Raw genomic sequence first — 15,896 nt, 5'->3', positions numbered from 1 at the left:
CAGGTAATAATGTCCTGAAAGCGCACGCTGTTGCTGCACTCACGCAGAGACATGTAGGAGGAGATGTATGAAGGCAACAGACCAAGAAGTGATTTAAAGATGAAATTGTACCAGTGGGAGAGTCTGTGTGAATTTAATGATGTCCAGTGAATACAGGGTGCAGTGGTGGGTATGGTAGTTACAGCCAGTTATGAATCTTAGTGCACCATGATAGACAGCATCAAGCATCTGCAGGGTGCTTGCAGGAGCATTCATGTAAATAATGTCACCTAAAATCGAAGAAAGAACTGCTGGGACTGGCTTCCTGTTTGAAAAAAAGCATCCCTTTGGTTTTGTCAGCGTTTAGGACAAGTTTGAGATGGAGTAGTCTGACTGGATGATGTCAAAGCCAGATTTCAAAAGCTGGAAAACCTTAGCAACTGTTCTAGCTCGACAATAAACAACTGTGTTATCAGCATAGAAATGTAAGGATAAATCAGGGACGCTCTGACCTACATTACCTATGTAGATTTTAAAGAGGGTGGGTCCTAAGACTGAGCCTTGTGGTACACCATTGTTAACTTTTAAATAACTGGAGGAAGTACCATTATGTTGAACACACTGCCTCCGATCTGAGAGATAGTTAGAGAACCAACCAATGGTATGATCTGAGAAACCAATTTCTGAGAGCTTATGACACAAGATGTTATGATCCACAGTATCAAAAGCTTTAGCCAGGTCTAAGAAAAGTGCAGCACAATAATCCTTAGTGTCTGGTGCTTCAACGATGTCATTAAAAACCTTCAGTGAAGCAGTCGTTGTGCTGTGTTGTTTCCTGAAACCAGACTGATGGAGAGGTAAGATGTTAAATGAGTTCAAATACTTTTTGATTTGAGAATTCATCAGTTTTTTTTTTTTTTAGAACCTCGGCTAAAATGCAGAGTTTAGAGATTGGTCAATAGTTATTCAGTGAGGTGGGGTCACCTCCCTTCAGCAAAGGTAGAACAAATGCATCCAAGCGTCCGGAATGGAGTTTTGACTTATGGACAAGTTAAAGATGTGCGTCACTGGTTCTGCGATGATATGAGCGGTCAGCCTTAAGAAATAAGGTGGAAGGTGATCAGGGCCTGCAGAATTTTTAGAGTCTAGACCAGGTCTATTCAACAAACGTGCTCAGCGGGCCACAGTTTCTGAAAGCCAGCAGCTTGGGGGTCGGACGTCCAGCAATTAAAATCATTATGTAAATAAATCAAAGTTTACAATGCTCTGTTACCTTTTAAATGCGTTTATTTTATTGCATTGAATCATAAATGCAATAAACAGAACACAAAACCCAGAAACCCAAAAAAACGAAGTGAGACAGATTGAAGTCACTGGCCTGGGGGCCGCCAATTGCCCCAGTCTAGAACTTTTAACAATTTATTAACCTCACTAACTGAGAACGTGATGTGCTCTGTTGTGCAAGGCTAATTCCCATGCAGATTAAACTCACTCCCCTCTCAGAGAGGCATGGGCTTTTGGTTGGCCTGGCTCGCAGGTTGTTTGGCTAACATGCATGAAGGTGTGAATTACAGGGAAATGACTGGCTATAAAGCTTAATGCTTCATTTTAAGGTTTTAAGACTTTTTCACAAGGCAGTTCTGTAAACAGTCTCAAGTACCCGTCAGTCTCTACAGCGCCACTGAATGTTCATAAATGACCAGGAGCCGGCCATGTTCTACACAGACATGAGCTTTCAGAAATGAAGCGAGGGAACCAAAAGAGGTGTGGAGCAGAACTCAGCTGTGTTGACGTGTGACAAAGGTTTCGCTTGTATCGTTTTCCAAACATGACAAGTCAATTTGCTAGTTAATTTTGTGATTAATTGTATTCAAAACAACGTACAAAGTTGCTGTGCGTCATCATCAACCCTCCTTGTAATCAGTCTTTTTGTTCTCGTTCCATCCTTTACCCAGGTGGACACACACAAATCACAAACCAAACGTACCCCATCGCATCAAATCAGGAATCAAGTCATATTTGATCAAACTAATTTTGGGGGCTTGAACCAATTAACACATACCTTACAATTGTTCTAACATTTTGTCAGAGCTTGTTTTCTCAAAACTCTGTTAAAAAAAGTCCACTTCGGCAAGACAAATTAATGCATATTTCTGGAACTGCTCATGATATCAGGATGTTCAAAGCGTAAACTCCACACTCTCTAGTGCTGAACTTTAAAAATTGCCATTACGGGTAGCAAATCATCTTTAGTGTTTTGTTTTGCATTTTATTTTTGAATTCATCATGTCATAATGTAATCAAGAAAGCACATCAGAGACTACTTCCTGAGGCGGCTGAGACGAGCTGGACTGGGAAGCTCAGTCCTCACCTCCTTCTTCAGGTGTGCAGTGGAGAGCATCCTGTGCTCCAGCATCAACGTGTGGCATGGAGGCTGCACAGCTGCAGAAAGAAAAGCTTTGCAGAGAGTGGTGAAGGCTGCACAGAAGTCTGTCGGTGTCAGCCTCCCCACCATCACAGACATCTACACCTGTAAATGCAGGAAGAGGGCCACCTGCATCATGAAGGACCCCACTCACCCTGCACACACTTTTTGCCCTGCTCTTCTCAGGAAGGAAGTTGAGGAACATTAAGTGTAGAACCACTAGACTGAAGAACAGCTTCTACCCTGAGACTGTTAGACTCATGAATCTTTAACCAGGATAATCACTGTAAAGAAAAAGAAAATAAATGTACACTAATCCCTCGTTTATTACGGGATTTAGGGGCCGCCCCCCTGGCGAATGTGAAAAACTGTGAAGTAGGGATAGTTAGTAGTAATAAGTAGTAGTTTATTTTAGTATTTATATATAAGCAACTGAGGTAATCCTCTGCATTGGAAACAATCATAAGTCCCAGTTAAAGTACAGTACATGTAAAAAAAATGTTTGTAGGCTCAATCATCCAGATAAATAACAACAAAAAAGGTTAAATCATGTCATCTGGACCAGTTTTTTAAAGGGAGAAAAGTTGTGTCTTCCATCTGGAAGACTTCATCAGTCTGTGGCCTGTACTTCTAATTTTTAGTTCCCCGGATGTTGCTGTTGTTACCAGACAGAGAAAACTAAGAGGAGGTAAGTCACTCAAGTCCTTTTGATTTTACTGTAAAAAAAAAAAAATACATATACATATATATATATATATAGCTCCGGTTTCCTCCCACAGACCAAAAACATGCATGTTAGGCTGATTGGTAACTCTAAATTGTCCCTAGGTGAGAGTGAATGGTTGTTTGTTTCGTTTGTCTCTATGTGTCCCTGTGATGGACTTGCGACCTGTCCAGGGTGTCCCCCGCCCCTCACACAGTGATTGCTGGACATGGGCACCGGCGACCCCCGTGACCCAAAATGGAATAAACGGGTAAAGATATTGGATGGATGGATGGATATATATAGTGCTTTTATTAGACTAGATTAGAATGTGATGTTTGATATAGCTGGATACAAACTCAAATAGTGCCTGGAAAAATGGATCTTTTCAATACATTTCAAGAATCTATTTTCACATTAGGATCTAAATATTTAGTATTACATGTAATGTGATTATTTTTATGTTCTCAGGCGCTCCATGCCCAGTGATCACACAGGATGCAGGATGTTAAGGGTGTGAATGTGGACGATGGTGAAGTGGGCTAAACCTTTCTCCTCAATGCCTACGCAACCACCGTCTTCAAAGCAAAGTGCATAGCGTTGTTTGACAATTCCACTGGTGAGATCAGTGTGGACGGTCACACTGTGAGCCTCTGCTTGTGGGACACGGCACGAACGCCTGCTCTCTCTCGCCTATCCTCAGACCAATGTGTTCATCATCTGATTCTCCATCGGAAAACAATCATCCCACACCGATCTCAGAAAGACCTGAGAAGCCACACAGAAACAGTGAAAAGCTAAAGGAGCAGGGTTTGACCCCCAACAGGGCAACACCCTGGCCACACAGATTGGAGGGTTTAAGTACGTGGAGTGTTCTACGCTGCAGGATGGTGTCAAAGAGGTGTTTGATGAGACTGTGAGGGTGGTGTTGTATGTAAAGAAACACAAGAAGTGTGTGCTGATGTAATGAATGGTTCCCAAACTTGGACTATGAAGGGGGATGATGCTGCAAAGAAAAAAAAACAACCTAAAGATACCATCTGGTTGTTTCCAACCTACTTCTGTCAGTTATATGTTATACATGTATGTGCACTTCTTATTTTCATGAAGGATCTTATTATGTACTAAAATAACCAAACTATCTGTTTTTAGATCTAAAACAGAAACATTTGCAGTTTTTTTTTCTTTAAAATTTAAATCAGATGTTGATTTTCAGTCAAATTTTGGTTTGTTTTAAGAAATGCTGAGTGTGCTCATAAAAAGCCACAACATGCACGCTACAAAACTACTTGTAAAGGTTTTGCAAAAAACAAAAATGCATTTATATAAAATGAATAATAGAGAAAAGCATCATAATTAAATGGTGCTTCAAGCCAAAGAGTTTTTGTGACCACGTGTCTCTTGCTGCATGTGAACCACATCTGACTCGTTGCTGCACAGAGACAAGGACTTATGAGACGGTTAAAGTCGTGTGGAGGTGAAGAACAAAACTGAGTCACACTTATGCAAAACTACATACTTGACTCAATAAACCACACTGTGTTCCTCAAACATCTAATTATGCTGTTTCAGTTCCAAAGTCTGAACACTAGATGGACACAGTCCTCCAGCTCATAATCCTGAACGAGTCTTCAAAGCTTGTCATTTTTCCTTCTCTGTACATTTAGACTTAATGGTCTGTGACCCATTTAGGGGCCATCATTCAGCACTTTCAGACACCAACAACTTAAACCAATTTCAGGGCCTTACAAACCCAGTGTGCTGCTGCTGACTAAATAATTTCTGTGACCTTTATGGGTGGTGGTGTGCCAAGTGACAGATGTGTTGGACTCTTTACAGCACCACTGGAGCAACATTCAGAGCCCATTTCCTCTGTCAAGTCGTGTCATCGCCTGTACTCGTGGAGGATAAATATTTTTTATGAACTCTGCCGAGTCTGAATTGTGAAAACCTCAGCTGTGGTTTGACCGAGTGGTCTCATAGCTAAGTACGATGAGAAAAGATGAGCTTGTTTCTTCGATGAGGCGCAAACACAGGCAGGTGTACAGATGTAGGTATTTTAGGCGAGACGACTACAGAAAGTCTTACAGACTGTATGGTTTCCGTCACCATCTCCTGTTTGTGTGCGTAAAATATTAAAATACTCATGGTTCAAGGAGTGACTTGATTGTTAATATCTTAACTTTCAGTGTGATTTTTTTAAAAGGGGTTGTCATAGCAACTTGACCTTAGGACCAAACCTGCAAAGGTGCAGCCTCATGAGTTACCTGCTGATGGCTCTCTTTATATAATTGTTATAACAAACACAAAACAGGGGATATATTGTCATTATTGTAAAGCATTTGCTTTTAAAAATTACCGGTAATATAAGATTGTTTTTTAGGATAGAAGCAGGATATAGTAAAATAAATAAATAAATGAACTGTCATGATTTTGTCACAGTGAGCAACACTGTGTGCACAGACTATAAGATGATGTAGAAATATTTGTTCTTTGTTGGATATAAAAAAATACAAGTGAGACTTTACTGATGAAGTGGTTTTCAAAGAGGTTTTCTTGCAGATGTAATGAACAAGACCAGCTGAAATAATCATAAACATTAATATTGATATTCAAGCCAACAACTTTGGGAAGTGGGAACAACTTTAATGGGAAAAAATGCCACCAATGTCTTACACCTATCTTGTGGTTGTTTCACAGGCTGTCTAAAAATGACAGTGATGGGTTTCAATCCACTTGCCATAATTTTTTTCTCAATTTTACTGAATGTACGATCCTCATCAGGCAGTGACTCATACTGGGAAATGACAGCAGCAGTTCCATCACAGTTTTGAATACCTATCTTTGCTTCATGTGCTTGCCCATGAGTGACTCACACAGCCCAATGGCAGCACTTAAAGTAGCCAACAAGCTAAACGCTCTTCATTTAAACACCACCACTTTTTTTTTTCATTAAATTCACAAAAAACATGATGAACGTGTGCTTAAAGTTTAAACTATCTCTGATTGGAGAAAAATGACTTCTAAGTTGTAGGAAGAGTTAAAAAAAATCAACTGGATTATAAAAATATGTTTGTTTTGAAAAGACACACAGTGAAACAGAACATTTAACAAAAACAGGATTTTATGTCAAAATATGATTTTATTGTAATTTACAATTTAAATCCCAAAAGAGGGTAACAGGACTTAACTATGTGCTTGTTTCCAGTTGATTACATTTATTTAGATGCACATGTATTGATCTGTCATAACATTATTTAACTGAGAGGTGACATGCAAACAGAAATGATTTAATTACAGTGGTACATGGCCTTGCTGAGATGTTGGGTAGGACGTGATTTTGTCCCCATAACGTTGATGTGATGAAGGTAGAAAAAAGTCAGAAGTAATCTGATAGAGTTTGACGTGATAAGTTGCACGGCTTCAACTCTGATGGGATATTCCTGTTCTGCAGCCAGCAGGACAAACCAAATGAAGTGCAAGGAGGAGAACCTGGTGAGCCAGGAGTTACAGGTGACCAAGACTCTTAGAGCGCATACGAGGAGTGAAGGCTTCTAGGTGTTTTTATGTTTCGCTAAGACACACTGATGCTCAAGAAATGGTGAAATAATTCTCGTTCTGATAGAAAAGCTTCAGAACTTGTGGAAAAGATGGTTTCACTTCATTGTGTAGATCAGTCAGGAACATTAGAAGGAGGAAACTCATTTCAACCGCCTGTATCCGTGATCTCATTGTTTTGATCCCTGCCCAGAGCTCGTGACCATAGGTGAGGGTAGGAACGTAGACCGACAGGTAAACAAAGAGCTTTGTCTTACAGCTCAGCTCTCGCTTCACCACAACAGACCGGTACAGAGTCCACAATACTGCAGACGCTGCACCCGTCCATCTGTCAATCTCACGCTCCATTCTTCCCTCACTCGTGAACAAAACCCTGAGATACTTGAACTCCTCGACTTGAGGCAGATCCTCACCTTCGACCTGAAGATCCACCCTTTTCTGACTGAGGACCATGGCCTCAGATTTGGAGGTGCTGATTCTCATCCCAGCTGCTTCACACTCCGCTGCGAACTGCTCCAGTGAGAGCTGAAGCTCACAGCATGATGACGCCAACAAGAACACATCATCTGCAGAGCAGAAATGGAATCCTGAACCCTGAAGCCACTAAACCAGAACCAGAATCCCTCCACCCTCTGGCTGAAATGAGAAATTCTGTCCATAAAAGTTATGGACAGAATCGGTGACAACGGGCAGCCCTGGTGGAGTCCAACTCCCACCCTAAAGGGGTGTGATTCACTACCAGCAATGCAATCCAAACTCTTGCACCGCTGCTATAAGGACAGGCCTCGCTTTCTTGTTGCAGGAATTTTGAACATGATTGAAAAATTTGTGTGACACATTTCCTCTGGCGAGCATCGGGGGGACCTGTCGGGAACTCATCTTAGTTTAGTTTCTGTGTCAGAAAATGTGATAAATGTAAGAGAACTTTGCGAGGGTGTCGGCAACCAATGAAGCTAATAACAGCTGGTTAGAGTCAGCTGTGAGAGCTGGACATCATGAGCATCACATGACCCTACTCAATGTGTCAAAATGTGTCAGTGAGGCACGCTGCAGTGTTCATCAGCCTGATAATCATCCAGCAGCTTTTCACTTTATACACTGTATGTCTGAGGTCCAGATCGCCTGACGTCTGATAACAAATGACTGCTGAGCTGGGGTGGGGCTCTGCATTTATCTGGGTGAAATCTCCACCTGTCACATAAGTTTGCACCACTGTAGTGTTACATGATGTTCTCACGACTCACAAGTGGCAGTTTTGTGGTCAAAAATGTGCATTTTTGTTGCAAGAGGGTCATGCAGCAGTGGTTAGATATTTATACATACAGAGTTTTTGCAAAATTCATGCAAAAATATGCAAATTATAAATAGGATTTAGTGAGGTTCTTAGTCCAGATGTGTATATTCTCTTTCTTGCACATTTTGTTTCTCTAACTAGATGCCAACAGCTGCACCCAGTAAGATACCAGCTTAAAACACACATGTTTGAGGAAATAATATTAATTATTGGGAATGTCTACTTCCAGCAGATGAAAGATTCAAAAATGATTTGAGGAATTCAGCAACTCTTATTGAATTGGTCCTCACATTCTTATATTCAAATTCACAGTTGCATCTGATTCTTTACCAGAATAAACCCTAACCCAACATTTGAATGAATCTCTTTCAACGGTGTAAGAGTTCAGTTTAAAATGTGTTATAGGTTATGCAATATTAAACACTGTTCACTTTGTCACAATTCTTTCCTTTGAATGTTGGAGCACAAGGTGTTCAGTCTCTGCCTGTTTCATAGAAACGTGCACTTCAGGGTAGGCAAACAGATATCCTTCCTATATGAATCATCTGCGTGGAGCATGTGGGAGTGATGGTTTCCATTGGGACATTTCAGCTCTGTATTTCTCTTCCTTTTCTCTCCTCCCTCTTGCTTTTGGTTTGATGGCGTTCTGGATAAAGTCTGAAAATGCCAGACAGCGGTTGTTCAGTCAAGGAACTGCAAATATTCTCCTTCTTCTTTTGTCTAAAGATGAAAAACCTCCAGTCATTAAAAAAAAAAAGAAAAAGCCCGCAGCGAGAGTGAGACTGCAAAAGCTGAAGTTCAGCATTTCAGTCAAACTGTTCCAGCTGAGAGAGAAGGAAAATGAGACTGCAAAGGAGGAGAGAATGGGTTGAGTTGTGTTTACAACTACTGTAAACAGGACTCGGAGCAAAGTGTGGAGAAGAGTGACAGAAAGATAGAAAATTGCATTTTGAAAAAGGGGAAATTAGAAAGAACTCTTATGAATGTGAAAGCACAAAAAAAGAGGTGAAAGTGGAAAGAAATGAAGGAGAAAGCAACGAGGCAGCCTGAACTTTCTCTACATCCTGAGGTGGCATGCACATCACATGAAACACTTGACTTTTCAATAAATAACGCCCATTTAGCTTCAAGCAGAGAGACTGACAGTTTTACAGCTGTGTGCTACCATAAGGTTGCAGTGAGTAGCTTAGCATGTTAGCATGAAACAGGAGTAAAATGATGGGTTTAGCCAGGGACAAGCTTATAAACCCAGATATTTAAAGCAGGTGATGAACCTTTAGAATCTATCTGATTCAAGATGGCTGCCACAGCTGATCCACTTTAGCAATCTCAAAATATCCATCCATTATCTTTTACCCACTTCTTCTATTTTGGGTCGGGGGTCACCGGTGCCCATGTCCAGCAATCACTGTGCGAAGGGCGGGGCACACCCTGGACGGGTCGCAAGTCCATCACAGGGACACATAGAGACAAACGAGACAAACAACCATTCATTTTCTCACTCACACCTAGGGACAATTTGGAGTTGCCAATCAGTCTAACATGTATGTTCTTGGTCTGTGAGAGGAAACCGGAGTACCCGGAGAAAACCCACACAAGCGCAGAGAGAACATGCAAACTCCACCCAGAAAGGCCCCCGACCGTGATTTGAACCAGGGACCTGCTCGCTGAGAGGCAGCAGCTCTACCAGTTGCACCAATAGTTATATGTAACTCTAATGTTAACAGATGTGGAGCTAAAATTATGTGGGGTAGTAACTGAAAGACATCCTCAATGCACGAGTACTACCAGATCACAGAAGTTTTTTGTTTAAAACTTGCAAAGCAACAGGTGACATGTTTGTGTTCCTGTAAGATTTAACAATACAGTTCAGATATTTTGAACCTGAAAAGTCATAAACAATATCTTACCTGTTGCAGATGGCTTATACAACTTCAGTTTAGATAATTAGAGTTCAACTCTGACTAGAATGATGAGCTAATGGCTAATCAGAGGCAAGATTCAAAGTGGATAATAATCCTAAAACAACTCCACTTGGGACTTAACTTGAGCCGGATCCTGCTGGAACAGGATTCAGGAACTCTCTTATTTTGACAGGGTGCATTCTGGTAATGCTTTGCTTGGATCCGGTAACTCTCAGGCTTATTAATAATAAAGTTGTGAACAAATATGACTGCCTTGAATGAATTAAACTTATATTGGATATGTAAACTGAAAATAGTTACATAAACATTAATTTTAAACACAACAGCCACTTATAAGCATATGAGCTGCCTCTTCAAGTAGCATTTACATGTCTGTCCTTAAAAAAGTCTCCTCTCCTAAAAGAGTGGTGGGGGTGAGTGCTGAGCTAACCAGGCAGTCGTACACAGGCAGGAGCCCACAGGCAGCCGCAGGCAGGCGTCTGGAGGTTTCACGGAGTCGGACAACAACGAGCAGGGGCAGCATCGGCCTCGGTTCCGTTCTGACAGAAGCAAAGTGTTAACAAATCTAGGTGAACATAGATGTTTAACAACCCGTTAAAATACCCCAAATTGCAGGAAATCGCATCTACTTTATTCAAAATTTTCTGGGGGAGGACCCCCAGATGCCCTGCCCACTATTTGCATTACGGCATCAATCATTTAGGAATTAAGACCTAGTTCTACTCTAAAAAACACTTCATAGTGGTTCATGCAAAACTTTATTACCCTTTACATTGCTATCGATATAGTATAGTATAGTATAGTATAGTATAGTATAGTATAGTATAGTATAGTATAGTATAGTATAGTATAGTATAGTATAGTATAGTATAGTATAGTATAGTATAGTATAGTATTGAATGTTAATTTAGGCAGAAAATGTGATATCTTTATGTTAGAATTGGTCCAAGCTGCACTGGAAGCACTACAGCTACCTTCTGCCACCTGTTTGCACTTATAAATAAGCATAGGATGCTATGTTTTTTATTAACCTTTATTTAACCAGGCAAATCCCATTGAGATCACTGATCTCTTTTGCAAGGGAAGCCTGTACCTGAAGGCAGCCTAACATGCATGTTGTCTGTGGGAGGAAACCGGAGTAACTGGAGATAACCCAACATTTTTCAGTCAGGTCATCTGGACAGTTTCTTTTTTTGTGCTGAAACGTTTCACCTTCAATCCGGAAGGCTTCATCAGTCAAGGAAACACACAACAAAACTGATTCTTACCCCAACAGCTTACTCCAAAGTGGAACAAACCAGTTCTGCTTGTGATAAGATGGTCTCTTTGGTACGCCCCCTCCTCCATTGCCGGCCCTCTTCCTTGTTGACAGTCTTGTCAAACTGGTTGAAAACAACAAAGTCCATGCTCAATAATCCAGGTATACAATCCAACATTTTTCAGTCAGGTTCAGAGATAACCCACGCAAGCACGAGAAGAACATGCAAACTCCACTCAGAAGGACCCCAGGTCCAACCAGGGACTGAACCCAGGACCTTCTTGCTGTGAGGCAACAGTGCTAACCACTGCACCATCGTGCTAATGTGAATTACAATGCGATGTGAAATTGGTAACATTGTAAAGAATCACGGTGCAAACAAGTTTTTGAGAGGATGTAACCAGGTTAGCGTATCAGCTAGTAACAAAAGCACACACATTTGGATTTAAACTGAACACTGAATGTTTGTTCCACCAGTGTTCCTCACATCTCTGCAGATGTACTGTACGTTTGCCCTGATGAAAGCCTGTTGGCGTTTAGCTATTACGAGAGCGTGCAGAGAGAAGAAAAGAACAGAGACAAAGGACTACTAAAGTATTAATAATGTTGGTTTGTAGCCTCCAAGCTGGAAACTGATGCGGCTGCGACTCGCTAAACTCACAGCTTGAGCACTTTGGAGAAAACAAACTGAAGAGTGAAACCTGGTTAATTGGATAAGTCGGCACTTCCGCGGCTGTCCATTGTTGATGCACAATCCCTGCAAATCCACAAGAGGCTGTTCACACGCTGTCATTCACTAATGTCTGTATAGCCTCACTGCAGAGAGGCCAGATGGCTGGAGGTGCTGTAGCAAGTCAACTCTGACATGTTTTCAGAGGTAGTGATGCGAGGAAAAAAGCAGATGATTGTCACGGAACATGCTGTGGTTAGATGATGGTGAGGCCTACTGATCAGTGGAGTTAGAGATTTGTGGTTTATCAGCTGTGCTGGCTTTTCATGCTTGGCCTGAGCTGTCATAACACTAAAATGACAACAAAGCATGAAACAGAACATTGTTAAATCTTAACAAGCCACGCTAACACGTTTGTCTCTTTTCCCTTAACGTCATCTGCTGGCCCTTGTTACGTTTTCCTCTCCTGATCAGTGTTAGCTGAAGGGAACCTGTTCGCAGGAAAGGGGAAGTTTTCCAAAGCTTATCAATGCAGGCAAAGCATAAAAGGTCACATGGCAAAATAGGCCACCTGGTGCTCACCTAAACATTTCTAATTCAATTCAGTTTATTTCTATAGCGCCAAGTCACAACAGAAGTCATCTCAGGGCACTGAACAGAGACATTCACATATGTAAAAGTAAGTTAACATTATTTACCTGAGGAGCAGACTGCTCTGAGTTTAACTCCATCACAGAACTCTCATCTTGAGCTAGCATGAAGGTGACAGTGGAAAGGAAAAACTCCCTCATGAGGAAGAAACCTTTAGCAGAACCAGGCTCAGGACACGCGGTCATCTGCTTCGACCAGCTGGGTTTAAGAGGAACAAGAAGGAGGAACAGATACACAATGGCAGGTTGAGAATCACATATTAAGATAGAAATAATATTAAATGAGAAGTATTCAATTGTAACAATTAATTTTAAGAAAGTAGGTCAATTTGTTCTCAAGTAGTCTAAGCCTACATACCTATGCATTTCTTAGTTCATATCTTAGATCTTACTATTGTTTTTTTCTTTACAATTTATACTTTTGATGAATGTAACTGGGACCCAGTGTACACAGTTTTGTTCCAACACATGTACCACATATGATGAGAATGACAATAAAGAAACCTTGACCTTGACCTATGGCAGCATAACAAGCCAACCCTAATTATAGGATTTATCACAAAGGAAAGTCTTAATCCCAGTGTTAAAACTGGATAATGTGTCAGCCTCACAGACAGTAACTGGAAGTTTGTTCCACAAGAGAGGAGCCTGATAAATGAAAGATCTTCTTCCCATTCTGTTTTTGGAAAATATAGAAATTGCAAGTCAACCTGCAGTCTGAGAATGAAGTGCTCTGTTAAGAAAGTATGGAACAATAAGATCTCTAAAAAAAAGATGGAGCTAGGTTGTTGAGGGCTTTGTAGGTTAGAAGTAAGATTTTTAATTCAATTCTGGACTTGACAGGGAGCCAGTGGAGAGAAGCTAAAACTGGAGAGATATGATCTCTCCCACTAACTCCAGTTAAGACTCTGGCAGCAGCATTTTGGATTAACTGAAGACTTTTTAAGAAGTATTACTAAAGTATATTAAAGTAAAGTATTAAAGTACTAAGCAGTATAAGTTAAAATAAACATAGCATCCCTACTTCACGTTGTTTGACTTATCATGGGCGGGGAGGGGGGCTGGAACCTAACACCCGTGATAATCGAGGGACTGTACTGCAAAAAGCTCAGCTTGCATGAGTTTGAGGCAAACAGCAACAAGACACCTCTGGAGAGTCCTTCTTCTTTCGGCTGCGCTCTTTGTGTGTTTGAGACAGAACATCCCGTGCTTCCCCGGGTACTGCTCTCCTGCAGCACCACTCCGCCTTTGATCTCAGCCGCCTCATCTTTGAGAAGCAGATTTCACCGCTCTGCTCATATTGAAGTGGATTGTGCAGCTCAACCAGATGGAAAATGCTTTGCAGAGAAGGGACCCTCCCCACCCCCACTCCCCTTTCCTCCACTGGTTAAAATACTCATTTCTGCCTCTTGTCAGTTTTATTTGTCATAACGTTCTAGCTAACGATGGGTGACTCGGTTACAGCTCACAGTCAAGTCCCCTCAAGTTCGACTAGTATGAATCACATCGCCTTACATTTTGTGTTTGATTTGTTTACAGATCCCTGAGATGAGGATGAGCAGATGCGTCTCCTCTGGACTGGGGAGACGTCACTGGTGCAGAAATTGTTGGACCTGGTCCTCAATACACAAACTCAGCTCAGGACGGAAGAGGAGTTTCAACAAAAGACAAAATGACGTATTTTTAGACGATCATTAGTGTTCTTCTTTGTGTTTGTTTTGTGTCCTATGAGAACCAATTCAGATTTTTAAGAGTTATCCCGGGGGGAGCAGGTTTTCAAGGATAAAGCAAGGAGGAGCTGTTTTCATCTTGTTGTTTTGTTCTCCTTCTCCACATCATTATTTCTTTGTTTGTATCTTCAGAGCCTCAGAGAAATGACATTTACGCCTCACTCTCTCACAGTTCTTTTCACGATAGTCTTAAAAGAAGTCCACATGTGGGGGGGGGGGGGGGGGGGTATGTAATCATCCTTATTGGGTTTTTAGTTTGATATGTTTGTTTTCTTTAGGACTAGAAACGAGTGAAAGGACAAAACTTAGACAAGGTTCAGCTGGCGGTTTGTGCTGATGGTGATCAAGATCATGTGATATGACAGGAAGCTCCTGAGCAGATTTGTTATTTTTTTTGGCAAGTCTGTCTCCCTTGACTGCTGTTTCCATGATCAAAACAAGAATGGACAAGGAGAGTCCCTAAAGTGCTAGGACGGAAATAGAAAAGGACGTCTTTGGCTCCACGACTACTGGAGGGATAAAAATTCATCTGATGATAAGAAGCATTCAATGTAATTAAAATATACAGAAAAAATACAAAATAAAGCTTTGGAAAAAAACATTTCACTTAATAAAATGAGAAGTGTCAGTTTTGTTATATATATATATATATATATATATATATATATATATATATATATATGAATCATTGTAGGACTACCAAAGTTCATGCCCAATAATCCAGGTATAAAATCCAGCAATGTTCAGTCAGGACAACTGGATGGTTTCTTTTTTTGCTGAGAAGTTTCGTCCTTCATCCAAAGGACTTCTTCAGTCTGAGGAGCCACCAAACAAAACTGATTCCCACAAACAATATACTCCATAGAGGAAATAAACAGTTTGCTGATGCTAAGATCTGGGGTCCCTCCTCTCCCCCGTCAACTCCTCTGAGACAGTCATGCCAAAGTGGTTCAAATCACCAAAGCTCATGCTCAATAATCCAGGTATGAAATCTATTTTAGGACTAATTTCATGAGTTTTGCTAATCACAGGTCAGTAATAAGATGGTTTACACATAAAATGTACAAAACAGTAAGAAATTCACTTTTCTGTTAAAAAAAAAAGGCAACAACATTGCAGCAAAGTGTTGATTAAATAAACAACATTTCAGCATCAATTTCAAATAAATATTTTAAGATTTCATGAAAACAGCTCGTCATCCCAGGACCATATGATCTAAAAACAGATTTAGAACTGAACGAGAACTCTGAACACTGAGAGCACGAGGCTGAGGCTGATCGATCGGTTTGATCAGAAATGATCAATTTAACAGAAATGACAGAAGAAATCACTGGATGGGCTGAAAACAGAAGATCTGAGAATCACAATCCAAGAAACAGAGCACCACCAACACCACTCAGTCCTCCATCCATCATCCATCCTTCAGCCAGCCATCATTCATCCATCATCCATCCATCAGCCATCTATCATCCATCCTTCAGCCAGCCATCATTCATTCATCCATCATTCATCCATCAGCCATCTATCATCCATCCATCATCCATCCATTCATCCATCATCCATCCATCATCCATCCATTCATCAGCCATCCATCATCCATCAGCCATCCATCCATCCATTCATCTGTCCATCCATCCATCCATCCATCCATCCATCCATCCATCCATCCATCCATCCATCCATCCATCCATCCATCCATCCATA

At 41.0% G+C, this 15,896-nt stretch overlaps 1 pseudogene; it reads left to right on the top strand.

Moving 5' to 3' along the window:
* Positions 1-3,605: 3,605 nt before the first annotated feature.
* Positions 3,606-4,074, top strand: LOC119409045 (annotated as a pseudogene).
* Positions 4,075-15,896: the final 11,822 nt, after the last annotated feature.

This window comes from Nematolebias whitei, chromosome 4 (genome assembly GCF_014905685.2).
Source record: "Nematolebias whitei isolate Nwh7 chromosome 4, NemWhi1, whole genome shotgun sequence".
NCBI lineage: Eukaryota > Metazoa > Chordata > Actinopteri > Cyprinodontiformes > Rivulidae > Nematolebias > Nematolebias whitei.
This window is presented reverse-complemented; position numbering and strand designations above follow the sequence as displayed.